General features: G+C 46.3%; 1 protein-coding gene across 6 annotated transcripts in view; it reads left to right on the top strand.

Annotated features, from left to right (window-relative positions):
* The window catches only part of MYO1B (myosin IB), a 264,196-nt gene that overhangs the window by 64,690 nt on the left and 187,423 nt on the right, over positions 1-12,083 (top strand). For 2 of the 6 annotated variants that reach the window (XM_050969469.1, XM_050969468.1), the window contains exon 1: positions 10,890-10,917. The exons of 1 other annotated variant lie outside the window; for it this stretch is intronic. The gene's annotated coding sequence lies outside the window, so the exon portion shown is untranslated. Of the gene's footprint in view, positions 1-10,825; positions 10,918-12,083 lie in introns of those variants that run through there. 3 more of the 6 variants (XM_050969466.1, XM_050969471.1, XM_050969465.1) reach the window with 3 other exon arrangements.

Raw genomic sequence — 12,083 nt, 5'->3', positions numbered from 1 at the left:
TTAAACAGGAATATTACTTGATTGGTTAATGTGAGGCTAAATTCAGTAACACTTGGAACATACATCTCTATAAAAGGGAAAAGATTTTAATTATAAATAAGGCAATCAATAACTCTCTCTCATAGATCCTTGAGATAAAGGCTTGAGACACAAGAGGTTTGACTTATTCTCAGACTCTTCCTTAACTAGAACAGTCGCTATTAGGTAGTAACTTCAGTTACAAATAACAAAAATATCTGGAGTTTAGAAATATTGATTTGATTGTTTTGTTCAGTTGTTTAATTTGGAAGTATTTCCAAAACGCTTCCAAAATCTAAAGTGCTACGCTATATAAGCTTTCTGTTGTCTATTCATTTCTAGTTAGTTGAGCTTATTCCAGAACTTTGGACAGGCTTCAACTGGGCTAATATGCTTCTCCATTATACAGGCAGACCTGCAATATGATATAATTCACCGTAGTTCTGTTTCTGTTTTACAAAGTGCTTGATTCAGCCATTCCTTTTTTCCCGTTTCAGTAAGGCTGGCTAAGTTATATTTCTTAGTATATTAGTTAGTATACTTCCAGTTGGCCTAATACCGTCAGAGGCAAGTCTGAGGAATGTTAATGTCTAACATTTGTTGGGTGTAACAATAAAATCATAAGGCAGGGATGCAGTTCTCCACAGTATTGTACTTACAGTATCCGCAACAGCTATATTTATAGTTGTTTGTATTTGACGGGTCTGAATTGTGGACCTATAAATTCTAAGGCACCAGTTCAGGAGAACACTTAAGCTCATGCTTAACTTTAACTTCCTTATGTACAGGGAATTTGGGAATTTCTTATCCTGACTCATTACTTTATAATATTTGCTTTTCAAGAATGATTGTAACCAATAGGGTATGTTTGTTTACATATCAAACTATATTTTAATATTTAGTATATTACACATTATAGGTCAGATTCCGGCCCTTCACTCCAGCTGCTTTTCGCTGCTCTGGGAACCAGCTTATCCTGCTACCTGGGAATTCCCCATGTGAAAGGTGATATAGAGCTGGCTAGTGGCTCTACGTGATCTTTCTCCCAGTTCTTAGCATAGTGTGTGTGGCTGGGGAAAACTGGGCATGGCTGGAGCATCTCTGCATTCTGGCTGTTTCCAGCTCCCAAAACAACCTCTTTGGACTGCTCTAATTTATGATGAGGTCTGCTGTAGACCTTGGTCAGCCCCATAATTTTGGAGCCACAAAACAGGCACACAGCCTGCTTAGCCCCTCCTCTCCCAAACAGGCCAGAGCATGGCTCAAAATCTAGATATTTTGTTTCTAGCCACTTTTACAATGACAAGCATTTCTTAAAGAAATAAGATATTTAACATTCAATGCATCCATGGATTCTCCTTAAGAAATATTCTTTAGGATATACAGTACTTGGCATTCTCAAGATACTGGGACATGTAATGAGCAAGAATTATCCTCTGGTTTGTGTATGCCTATGGACAAGGGCCTACCATTTTGCTTTATAACCCTTGAGTCTGTTTTGTGACTTTTTTCTTGCTTCCCAATGAACATAAATTCCAATTTCCTGCTGGTATATGTGAGGCTTCTCTTCGGGATTATTTCAAACTTTTTGTTTACTGCAGGATGTGGAAGCGGTTATTGTGGTATTTCAGTTGACAGAATAAAAAATAAACTTGGAGTTGTGATATCTTTAAACTATGCTAACTTGCTTTGGGGTGGAATGACGGGGGCAGGGGGTGAATGGCAATAAATTAAGCCATGTCAAAGAAGAGTAGATAAAATGAATGAGTGCTGATTCATATTTATAAATGGAGAGAAAGTGACAGAGGAATAATGCAGAAGTACTCAGCTATGAGTAACAGAAAACTTTTTCTCTCACTAGTTTGAATGTAGTGGAGGCTGAAAGTTGTTAGTGGCTATGAGAAGAGTCTCCACTTACTTTCTATAGGATAGAACTGGCATCTAGATGCTATGGTGACCAGCACCCTAACAGGACCTTAAATAGACATCTGCATAACAAAAGCTACTACTACAATTACTACTAACTGCCATCCTTATTAGTGCATTTGAATCTGACAGACCAGGACTTGAACTTGAGTCTCCCACAGCGTGGGTGGGTGTACTAACCACAAGCACTACTTTAATAAAGAAGCCAGTCATCAAGTGGGCATGGAGTCTGAACTATCCCTAAACCACACAAGTGGTCCCTCATTAACCTGATTGAGACACATTGATGGGGTAGCATGGGGAAGTCTGTGCTGCTGCTTGTAGTGTACCTGTTCTGTGGATAAACAGAGGACTTCAGGCTCCAGTGCAGACAATTTATCATTTTCCATAAGAATAGTGACTCTTAATAGAAAGATCCAAGCCATGGTCTGGTGGCACCAGTCCTAGAAGAAGTTGCAGAAGCACTGAGTGACATGAAAAATTAAAGCTCTCAGCATACAAGTATGGGATTGCCTGGGGTAAGTAGCTTTGAACATACTGCATCATGAGGACTGAGAAGATGCCTGTGGAAAAGCACGTGAGTACCAATATTTAAGATAAAAGGAGACACACAAGACTATGGGCTTGCCTACATTTAAAATGCTACAACTGCACCACTGAAATGCTTCAGTGTAGACACTACCTGCCAATAGTGTAGGTAATCCATGTCCCGGAGAGGCGGTAGTCAGGTTGATGGAGGAATTCTTCCACTGACCTAGCATTATCCACCCAGGGACTTAGGTTGTCCTAACACCACTCAAGACTCTGGATTTTTCACACCCTGACTGATATAGTTAAAACAACCTAATTTTCTAATGTAGACCAGGGCTGTGGTAACTACCATGGCATTTAACTCATGAGCAACACAAGGAAAATCTGGGAGAAAGTTATGGATAAGACACTACAAAGACAAAGGTCAGTGACAATCAGTTTTGATTTGTGTTAGGCAAGTCAACAATTGACATAATCTTTGCATTAATATTGTGGGAGAAAAATAGAGAAGAGGGGAAATGCTACACATATTATTCATCTATCTTGAGAAAGCTTATGACCATGTTCAGAGAGAAGTCATCTGAGGGTGTATGAGAATGAAAGAAATACCTAAAGATTCCACCACAAATGGAAGGCTATATGGAGAAACTGAACAATTTCTATTAAGAGTCAGGGTACATAAAGCTCCTTTTGAGCACCAACATGAACACATGCACTTACAGAAAACAGCCAGGGAGTGGCATTGTGGTGCACTGCTTTTTTTCAGATGATGTAGTAGAACCGGTGAGGTAGAGCAAAGAGGAAGTGGAAAAATTTTGAGAGATGTAGATGTGTATTTGAAAGAAATGGCATGAAAATAAGCAAATAGAAAACAGACTGTATAGTTGTTAGATTCCATTGTAGCTCGCAGGAAAACCACGGGACATTAAGTCTGGTTCAAGTACGTATGTTTGACGGTACAGGATAATGATTAATGACAAATTTATAGGCAAAACAGAAAAGTCATGGACTAAATGGAGAGAAATGAGCAGAGTGAGCTGCTCTAGGAGAATGCCTATCCAATTGAAAATTAAGATCTACAGGACAGTAAATAGGCCTGTACTTTTATATGGCTCTGAATACTGGGCACCGAGGAAGAGACAGGAGCAGTTATTGAATAAAGTAGAAATGAAAATGTTAGGAGGCTGGAACAGGCTCAGAATGAATGAATCAGAGGAAGTGTGAAATTGGTACCAATGATAGAAAAGGTATATACACAGTATACATTTTAAACAAACAATTTAATACTGTTTACAGCTATGATGACTGTGAAGCTTGGTTGAGCTGGTGAAGTAAGAGGGTGGGATATTTCCCAGGGAATGTCTTGCTGCTAAATCAGTGGTTTTCAAACTTTTGTACTGGTGACCCCTTTCACATAGCAAGCCCCTGAGTGTGACTTCCACGCCCCCATAAATTAAAAATACTTTTTTATATATTTAACACCATTATAAAAGCTGGAGGCAAAGCAGGGGTTGGGGTGGAGGCTGACAGCTCGTGACTCCCCCATGTAATAACCTCTAAATGATGAACTAGCACTCATCTGAGCCCTCAAGGGTTAATACATTGTTGTTAATGTAGCCTCTCACTCTACAAGGCAGCAGAAAGCTGCTCTACAAGCAGCAGGAGGGGAGGGGAGACAGCATAGCAGAAAGAGACAGACATACACCTTGTGTTTGGGGGAAGAAAGAGAAATTCACACTGCCCCTTTAAGTAAACTGGCCCATTCTTAAGTGCTTTGTCTTTTTAAGTAGATCAGGAAGTTGAGACAGTAGCTGCTGCCCCAGGCTCTCTCTGTCTCTCTGCGTCCCCGCCACCCTGCTCTCTATGGAGAAGAATGGGTGAGCAGGGGGGAGGGAGACACCCTGACAGCCCCCCCCACCCCCATTTCCCCTTCACAGCAAGCAAGAGGCTTGGGAGTAGGTCCAAGGCAGAGGGCAGGAGCAGCATATGGCAGTGTGGGGAGGGATAGCCGCAATTGCTAGCCTGCTGGCAGCTGCTGCACAGGGAACTTAGAGGAGTGGGGGGCTGCCAGTCCACCCTGGTTCCAAGCCCCCACCAGCTAGCTGCAACAGGCTGCTCTTCCTGCAAGCAATGGACAAAGCAGGTGCCTGCCAAAGATGTTAGAAGGGAGCATTGCACAACTTTAAACAAGCATGTTTCCTAATTTGATTAGCAACTTCAACTTTAACCAGGACGACTTTAAGTGAGGACTTACTGTGCCTACGCATTCCATGCAGGACTATCATCCACATACTCACCCAGATCAAACCAACAGTATAAGGTGCTTAGGCTGTAGGAGCTATATCTTGCTAGAGTAGACTTTTATCTCTAAGGGCATGTCCAGACTACAGCCCTAAGTCAACCTATTGGTCGACTTACAGCCACTGCGGTAATTACAGCCATGGTACTAATTGATGTCCACATTACCCTCCTTCTGTCGGTGATGTGCACCCTCACCAGGAATACTTCCACTAACTGAAGAGGGGCCACGTGAGTGGCTGAGAGCCAGACGCCCAGCCTCTCTCCATTCTGGCTGGAGGAAGGGGGGCAGCCGCCTGGGCTTCTGGGAGTAGGGAGCCTCCAGGTAGCAACCCAGCTGGGAGTGCGAGTGGGGGGCAGCTGGGCTCTAGTTGCCCAGATTTCTTGTCAATTTCCATGCTGGAGCTCTGATATTGCCAAGACAGCCAACAGTCCATGTAAGGGTCTACACAGACACTGCATCACCCTAGCTACACCGCCATAAGCCTTATGCCTCTCATAGAGATGGAATGATGTTGGTAGAGTAGGGCACTTACACTGGTGTAGTGTAGGGACAAAGCTGTAGTGTGTACACTGACATAGGCTGATGTAAGCTGCTCTTTGTCGACCTAACTGTGTAGTGTAAACCAGGCCTAAATCTATAGATTGGTACCACCTTGGGGATTTTGAAAATAAAACATTATTTAGGGCAGTAGTACTGATTTAAGATAAGAGGTAGCAAGCTCTGAAAGAAGTCTGTCTAGTTCTTCAATATCTAGATTCAATTATTTTAATATCTAAACATGAAAGCTTTTTTCTTTCTGAAATTTTTGTAAGGGTTTGCTTAGCTGATTTCATCTTATCATGCTTCCACATGGGTTATGTACATTCATAATGACTAGGGTTGATTGGAAAACAATTCTGTTTTATGAAACATTTCAAGGTTTCAAAATTTTTCATTTTGATGCAGAACAAAAATGACCTTTTACAAATTTTCATGGAAAAAGATGGTAGTCATGCTGGGAGAGAGCTCTGCTTCAAAATAGCCAGTAGCTAGGTCATTTATCTAGGCAGTAGGAGACAGAGGATAAAGTCCCTGCTCCAAATTAGACAGGAAAGGGACTTAAACTTGGGTTTCTCACATCACTACTGGGCTATTGACTATTCTGTAGGGAGTGTTGCTGAGAATTTTTGATGATACTTGCATGTTTCCAGGAAACACTTACGTTTTAACAAAATGGTGTTTTTCGCTGGGGAAAAGTTTAATTGAAAGATTGATGAACTCTAATAATAAACCTTAGTGCTTTTACAGACATGAGCCTAGGGGCAAAGTAGATCTCAGGAATCAAGCATCTGTACTGAAAATCTGCAGACACTAAAATGGAGAGTAAGGCCTGGTCTACACTACGCGTTTAAACCGATTTTAGCAGCGTTAAACTGATTTAAAGCTGCACCTGTCCACACTACGAGGCCCTTTATATCGATATAAAGGGCTCTTTAAATCGGTTTCTGTACTCCTCCCCAACGAGAGGAGTAGCGCTAAAATCGGTATTACCGCATCGGATTAGGGTTAGTGTGGCTGCAAATCGATGGTATTGGCCTCCGGGCGGTATCCCACAGTGCACCATTGTGACCGCTCTGGACAGCAATCTGAACTTGGATGCAGTGGCAAGGTAGACAGGAAAAGCCCCGCCAACTTTTGAATTTCATTTCCTGTTTGCCCAGCCTGGAGCTCTGATCAACATGGGTGGCGATGCAGTCCAAAATCCAAAAAGAGCTCTAGCATGGACCGTACGGGAGATACTGGATCTGATCGCTGTATGGGGAGACAAATCTGTTCTATCAGAGCTCCCTTACAGTAGACGAAATGCCAAAGCATTTGAAAAAAATCTCCAAGCTACACAGTGCTGCATGACAAGCGTAACGGAAAGCCAAAGAATCAAATGGATGCTCAGGGAGGGAGGGAGGGAGGGGGTACTGAGGACTCCAGCTATCCCACCGTCCACAGCAGTCTCCGAAAAGTATTTGCATTCTTGGCTGAGCTCCCAATGCCTGTAGGTTCAAACACATTGTCCGGGGTGGTTCATGGTATAGCTCATCAATTTACTCCCCCCTCCCACGTGAAAGAAAAGGGGAAAAAATCATTTCTTGACTTTTTTTAATGTCACCCTATGTGTACTGAATGCTGCAGGTAGACGTGATACTGCGGCAGTAAAGAGCAGTATCCGCTCCTCTTCCCTCCCCGGTGGCAGATGGTACAATATGCTTGATAGCTGCTGAGTACTCCTGGCTGGCCTCAGGTGAGGCTGGCCGGGGGCGACTGGGTAAAAATAGGAACGATTCCCAGTAGATGGTACAGAACGGCTGGTAACCGTCTTCATCATAGCAACTGGGGGCTGAGCTCCATCAGCTCCCTCCCTTTCATGTGTAAAGAAAATATTCTGTACTGCCTGGACTATCATAGCAGCGGGATGCTGGGCTCTTCTCCCCCACACCGCTTAATGTCCTGCCTGGACAATCATAGCAGCTGGAGGCTGCCTCCCCCTCATTTCATCTCACTAACAAGTCAGTGTTTCTTATTCCTGCATTCTTTATAACTTCATGACACAAATGGGGGGGGACACTGCCACGGTAGCCCAGGAAGGTTGGGGGAGGAGGGAAGCAACGGGTGGGGTTGTTGCAGGGGCACCCCCTGTGAATGGCATGCAGCTCATCATTTCTGCGGGATCTGACAAGGAGCGGCTGTGCTCTCTGGTTCTCTGAAACACTGGTTCTCTAGTACACTTGTCCCATATTCTAGGCAGGACTGACTCTATTTTTAGATACCATAAAGGAGGGATTGACTCAGGGAGTCATTCCCATTTTTGCCTTTGGGCCCCTGGCCAACCTCAGCCAGGGGCACCCATAAAAGCACCAGACAGTACAGAACGACAGATAACCGTCATCTCATTGCCAATTTACAATAGCAGCAGATGGTACAGAACGACTGATAACCATCTCTGCTATCATGCAAAAGCAAATGAATGCTGCTGTGTAGCGATGCAGTATCGCCTCTGTCAGTGGCATCCAGTACACATACGGTGACAGTGACAAAAGGCAAAACAGGCTCCATGGTTGCCATGCTATGGCATCTGCCAGGGCAATCCAGGGACAAAGAGTGCGAAATGATTGTCTGTCATTGCTTTCCCGGAGGAAGGAATGAGTGACGACATTTACCCAGAACCACCCGCGACAATGATTTTTGCCCCATCAGGCACTGGGATCTCAACCCAGAATTCCAAGGGGCGGGGGAGACTGCAGGAACTATGGGATCGCTACGGAATAGCTACCCACAGTGCAATGCTCCGGAAATCAACGCTAGCCTTGGACCATTGACGCACACTGCCGAATTAATGTGCTTAGTGTGGCAGCATGCACTCTGCTTTATACAATCTGTTTTACAAAACCGGTTTATGTAAAATCGGAATAATCCTGTAGTGTAGACGTACCCTAAAAGTATGAACCTGTCAGACTGATACTGGAAGAATTAAGAGATTTTGTGGACTAGTACCTGCAGGTGAGCTGGAAGTGATGGGCGCTCTAGCATTTGCATACTTCTACATTTGAAAGACTTGTTCTGATATTTTTTAACCTACAGTCCATCTATATGCAAGGCAAATGGAAGGATTACATAAGAACCTCTCGCACAGCTTATAGCATTCAACATATTTCATTTTAAGTTTAAAAAGTGCATTGTGTGAAGGGTAGTGTAGGCAGGGTTGGATTAAGGCAGGGGCTTTAGGAGCTGCAGCCCAGGGCCCCGGCTCAAAAGGGGCCCCGCAAAAGTAAATCACAGGCAGCGATCTCCAACTCCCAGCTTCTAAAAGTCTTGCAGTGCAGTGGGGTGCTCAGGCAGGCTCCACTGCAGGCTGTGGCCTCATGCGGCCCCTGGTGCATGTGTGTGTGGGGTGAGGTGGCTCCATGCATTGCCCTCCCCCCATACCATCCTCACAGCTCCCGGCCAATGGGAGCTACAGGGGTAGTAGTTGCAGGTGCGGGCAGTTCCCCTCCTGCTAGGGGCTGCAGGGACATGCTAGCAGTCGGCCCCTTCCAGGAGCAGCGTGGGGCTATGGCAAGCAGGCACGATCAGCAGGACCTGTGGATGGGGCAGGTAAACAAACTGGCCCGGCCTGCCAGGGGCTTTCCCTACAGAAGTGGCGACCCCTGTTTGAGAAACCCTGGTTTATTTCGATATGTTTGTAATCTACTCTATCTTTGCCATATCTAACTGAGACTGGGTCATCATAAAACTGAATCTGGCCTATTTAAAAACTGCCCCAGCCAGGAGAGAGTTGAGTAGTTCAACTCTTTTCAGTCTCCTCAGGTGGAGATGGCATGTTCTAGATTTAACTAGAAAATACAGTCTGATTTGCTTTTCACTCGTTTTTTACACCACTGTTATTCCACTGAAGTAAGTGATTTACTTCAGGCTTACACCAGTGGAAATTAGTGGAGAATGAGTCCCACAACCCATTCACTTCCTTCTGTGAGGCTTTTGACAATACAATTCTTTTATACACCTGTTCAGCATTTCCCCTTTATTTTGCATATTATTTGGGTAGATTTAAAAAGCCTAACTGTATTCATACAGTAAGAATCCAGCGCTAATGTATTAACCATTCTTTATGAAAGAGCATCCGACATGAAACTTCGTTTTGGGGTATTCTGTCAGGCAGTCTTAGTGCAGTACTTAGGCCTAAATACTCTTCCAACTGCATGGCCTGTTTTCTCTTCCCACCAGGAAGTGGTTTTGTTTTCCTGGTAACGTATTTATCTGAGTCAGAATTGAGCTGTTACAGTGTCAGAATAAACTGGAATTGAGCACAGGTGAGTTCAGTGAATGTTTTCCCTGAGTAACAGACCGAAGGAATCAGGCCCTTTTTTTGGAATAAATGATTTCTTCCACAAAGCAGGGGATCTGTTCCTGCTCCCTGTGAAGTTAATGGGAATTTTGCTACGGTCTTCAGTAGGTGCAAGCTTCGGTCCTTATTGTTTAGAAACCTGTCATCTCTGCCAGGTTAATATAAAACAGGGGTTCTCATGCTTCATTGCACTGTGACTCCCTTCTGACAACAAAAATTACCACATGACCCCAGGAGGGGAGACCAAAGCCTGAGCCCACCCAAGCCCCTCTGCTGTGGGTGGTGGGCATAGTTGAAGCCCGAGCCCTGCTGCCCGGGGGGTTGGGGTTAAGCTGAAGGCTAAGAGCTTCAGCCCCAGATGCTGAAGCCAAAGCCTGAGCCCTACCACCCCGGGCCCCAGCCAGTCCAACCCCAGGCTTTGACCCTGGGCCCCAGCTAGTCTAACACCAGCTCTGGTGCCCACATTAAAACAGGGTTGTGACCCACTTTGGGAACCGCTGGTATAAAAGAATCTGATGCCATGCCTGAGACTTCCATCCACCTCAAGGAGCAGGTAAAGTAGTATTTCATTGTATGACAAATGGTCACTGGCGGTAAACCTAACCCTGCTGTGGTGCCCTGGCCCGGCCCTGCCTGCTCTATTGCACCTACGAGCAGTGAGGGACCCTAGGGCCCTGAGTCTCTGCCACACACTGGCAGGCAGCCCTTGTCTAGAGCAGGTCTTTGGAGCCGGAGGGGGATGCAAGAGGGAAATCCCCCTTTTTTAAAGTTTTCCAGTGTTTGCTCCTTTAGAAAGTTAGTGCCGACGAGGGGGGCACCGGGGCAAATCTCATCGCAACTTTTCCTTGTGTCTAGTGTTGACATGTGACAAGCGTCCCTCAGCTCAGGCAGTGGGGCCGGGCCTGGCGGGGTCCGGGGGCGGGGGGCTCCCAAGGGTACTGGCCGGCAGGTGCCGAACTGGAGGCGCCCCAGTTTAGACCCTTGCCCCCGGGACGGAGGGTGGTTTTCCGCGGCGGCCGGGCTCCTGGCCGGCCAGCGTCTGAGTCAGGCCGCCTGGGGGCGCTGCGAGCCGCGGGCGGGCGGGGCGGCTGGAGGTGCTGGGAGCGTCCCAGCCCCTTCCCAATCTCGAGCGCCGCCGCCTCCGCCCTGTGCCGGGAGGAGGGGGGCGTGGCTGGCGCCCGGTTGAGTTGCACTGGCAGAGCCGGAGAGCGGCTGCAGTGCGCCGGGCTGCGGGAGGGACGGAGCCGGCTCGTTGAAGGGAGAGGTACAGAGCGTCCCGGGGCCGGGGCCGAAACAAGGGGGGACGGTGCTTTTAGGGTTTGGGTAACGCGGTCGGAGGTTACGGACCGGCACTGCTTGGGGGAGGCGCGGTGTTGCCCGCTGCCCCGACCTGGCTTTCCCCGCACGTGCGGATGGGGTGCCCGCCCCTGCGCCGACACTTCTGCGGAGCTTGGGAGGACAAAGCTCCCGGAGAGGCGCTGGGCAGGCGGGACTCTTCCAGGTGAAGCGGTGTTTGTGGGGAGCTGGAGGCGCCCTGTGCGTGGAGCTGCCCCCCCACCCTCTTCCGCCTGCCCTCTTTGTTTGGTCTTGGTGAGAGGGATTGTGTGTGTCCCGGCTCTTGTTTCCCCGCGGAGATGGGATTGAAACCAGATTGAGAACCGGAGGAGACTTGCATCAGAGTTCCCAGACCCTGGGGTGCTTGGTGTGTATGTGTGCGCGGGGGAGGTGGGGTTGTGAGTTGTAATGAGTCTCTGTTAAAAGGGCTGTGTGTTTTCAGCGCCCATGGGTGTTTGCTTCTTTGTGAAGAATGTGGCTGAATATTTAGTGTTGCAACAAGTTACCTAATCGTTGCCATGTTGTTACTATGCCACACAGTCAGGCTGTGGCTGCTGAGATCAAACTCCACCTGGTACTCACATAGGAGACTGCTTTGCAGGTTCTGTATTCTTAAAAGTAAGGGAAGAGGCAAATGTATTTGTGGAGACTTAGCCTGGATGGATGGAGGCAGCTGTTACAAAACTGTATCCATAGGGTTAACTTCAACCTCAACCCTGACACTGGAGCGAAAAACCCACTCTAAGGAATGTCTGGGAAAAGAACACTAAAAGAACACTAGATTGCTAAATGCATGAATCACAATATGTAACATTGCATTGGAAATCCCTTCTAGAGATGACTCCTTCAAATAAAAGTATTTAGTTTGAAATGATACAGATTTGTTATGGCTTTTGTTAGCAAGTAGTGGATGGTTATAGACCTCTACGAAGTTGAATTTAACCAGGAGCTTTGGTGTCCATAAAGATGATCCAGGTTTTAAAACCAAATCTAAAATCGGGGCGTGCGCGCTTTTCTGGAGAGGTCATTACATCTGCTTTTTGTTTTTTTAAAGCAGCTACCTCGTGTGGAAAGCTTCATTTAATTCAAATGGAT

This window comes from Gopherus flavomarginatus, chromosome 10 (genome assembly GCF_025201925.1).
Source record: "Gopherus flavomarginatus isolate rGopFla2 chromosome 10, rGopFla2.mat.asm, whole genome shotgun sequence".
NCBI lineage: Eukaryota > Metazoa > Chordata > Testudines > Testudinidae > Gopherus > Gopherus flavomarginatus.
This window is presented reverse-complemented; position numbering and strand designations above follow the sequence as displayed.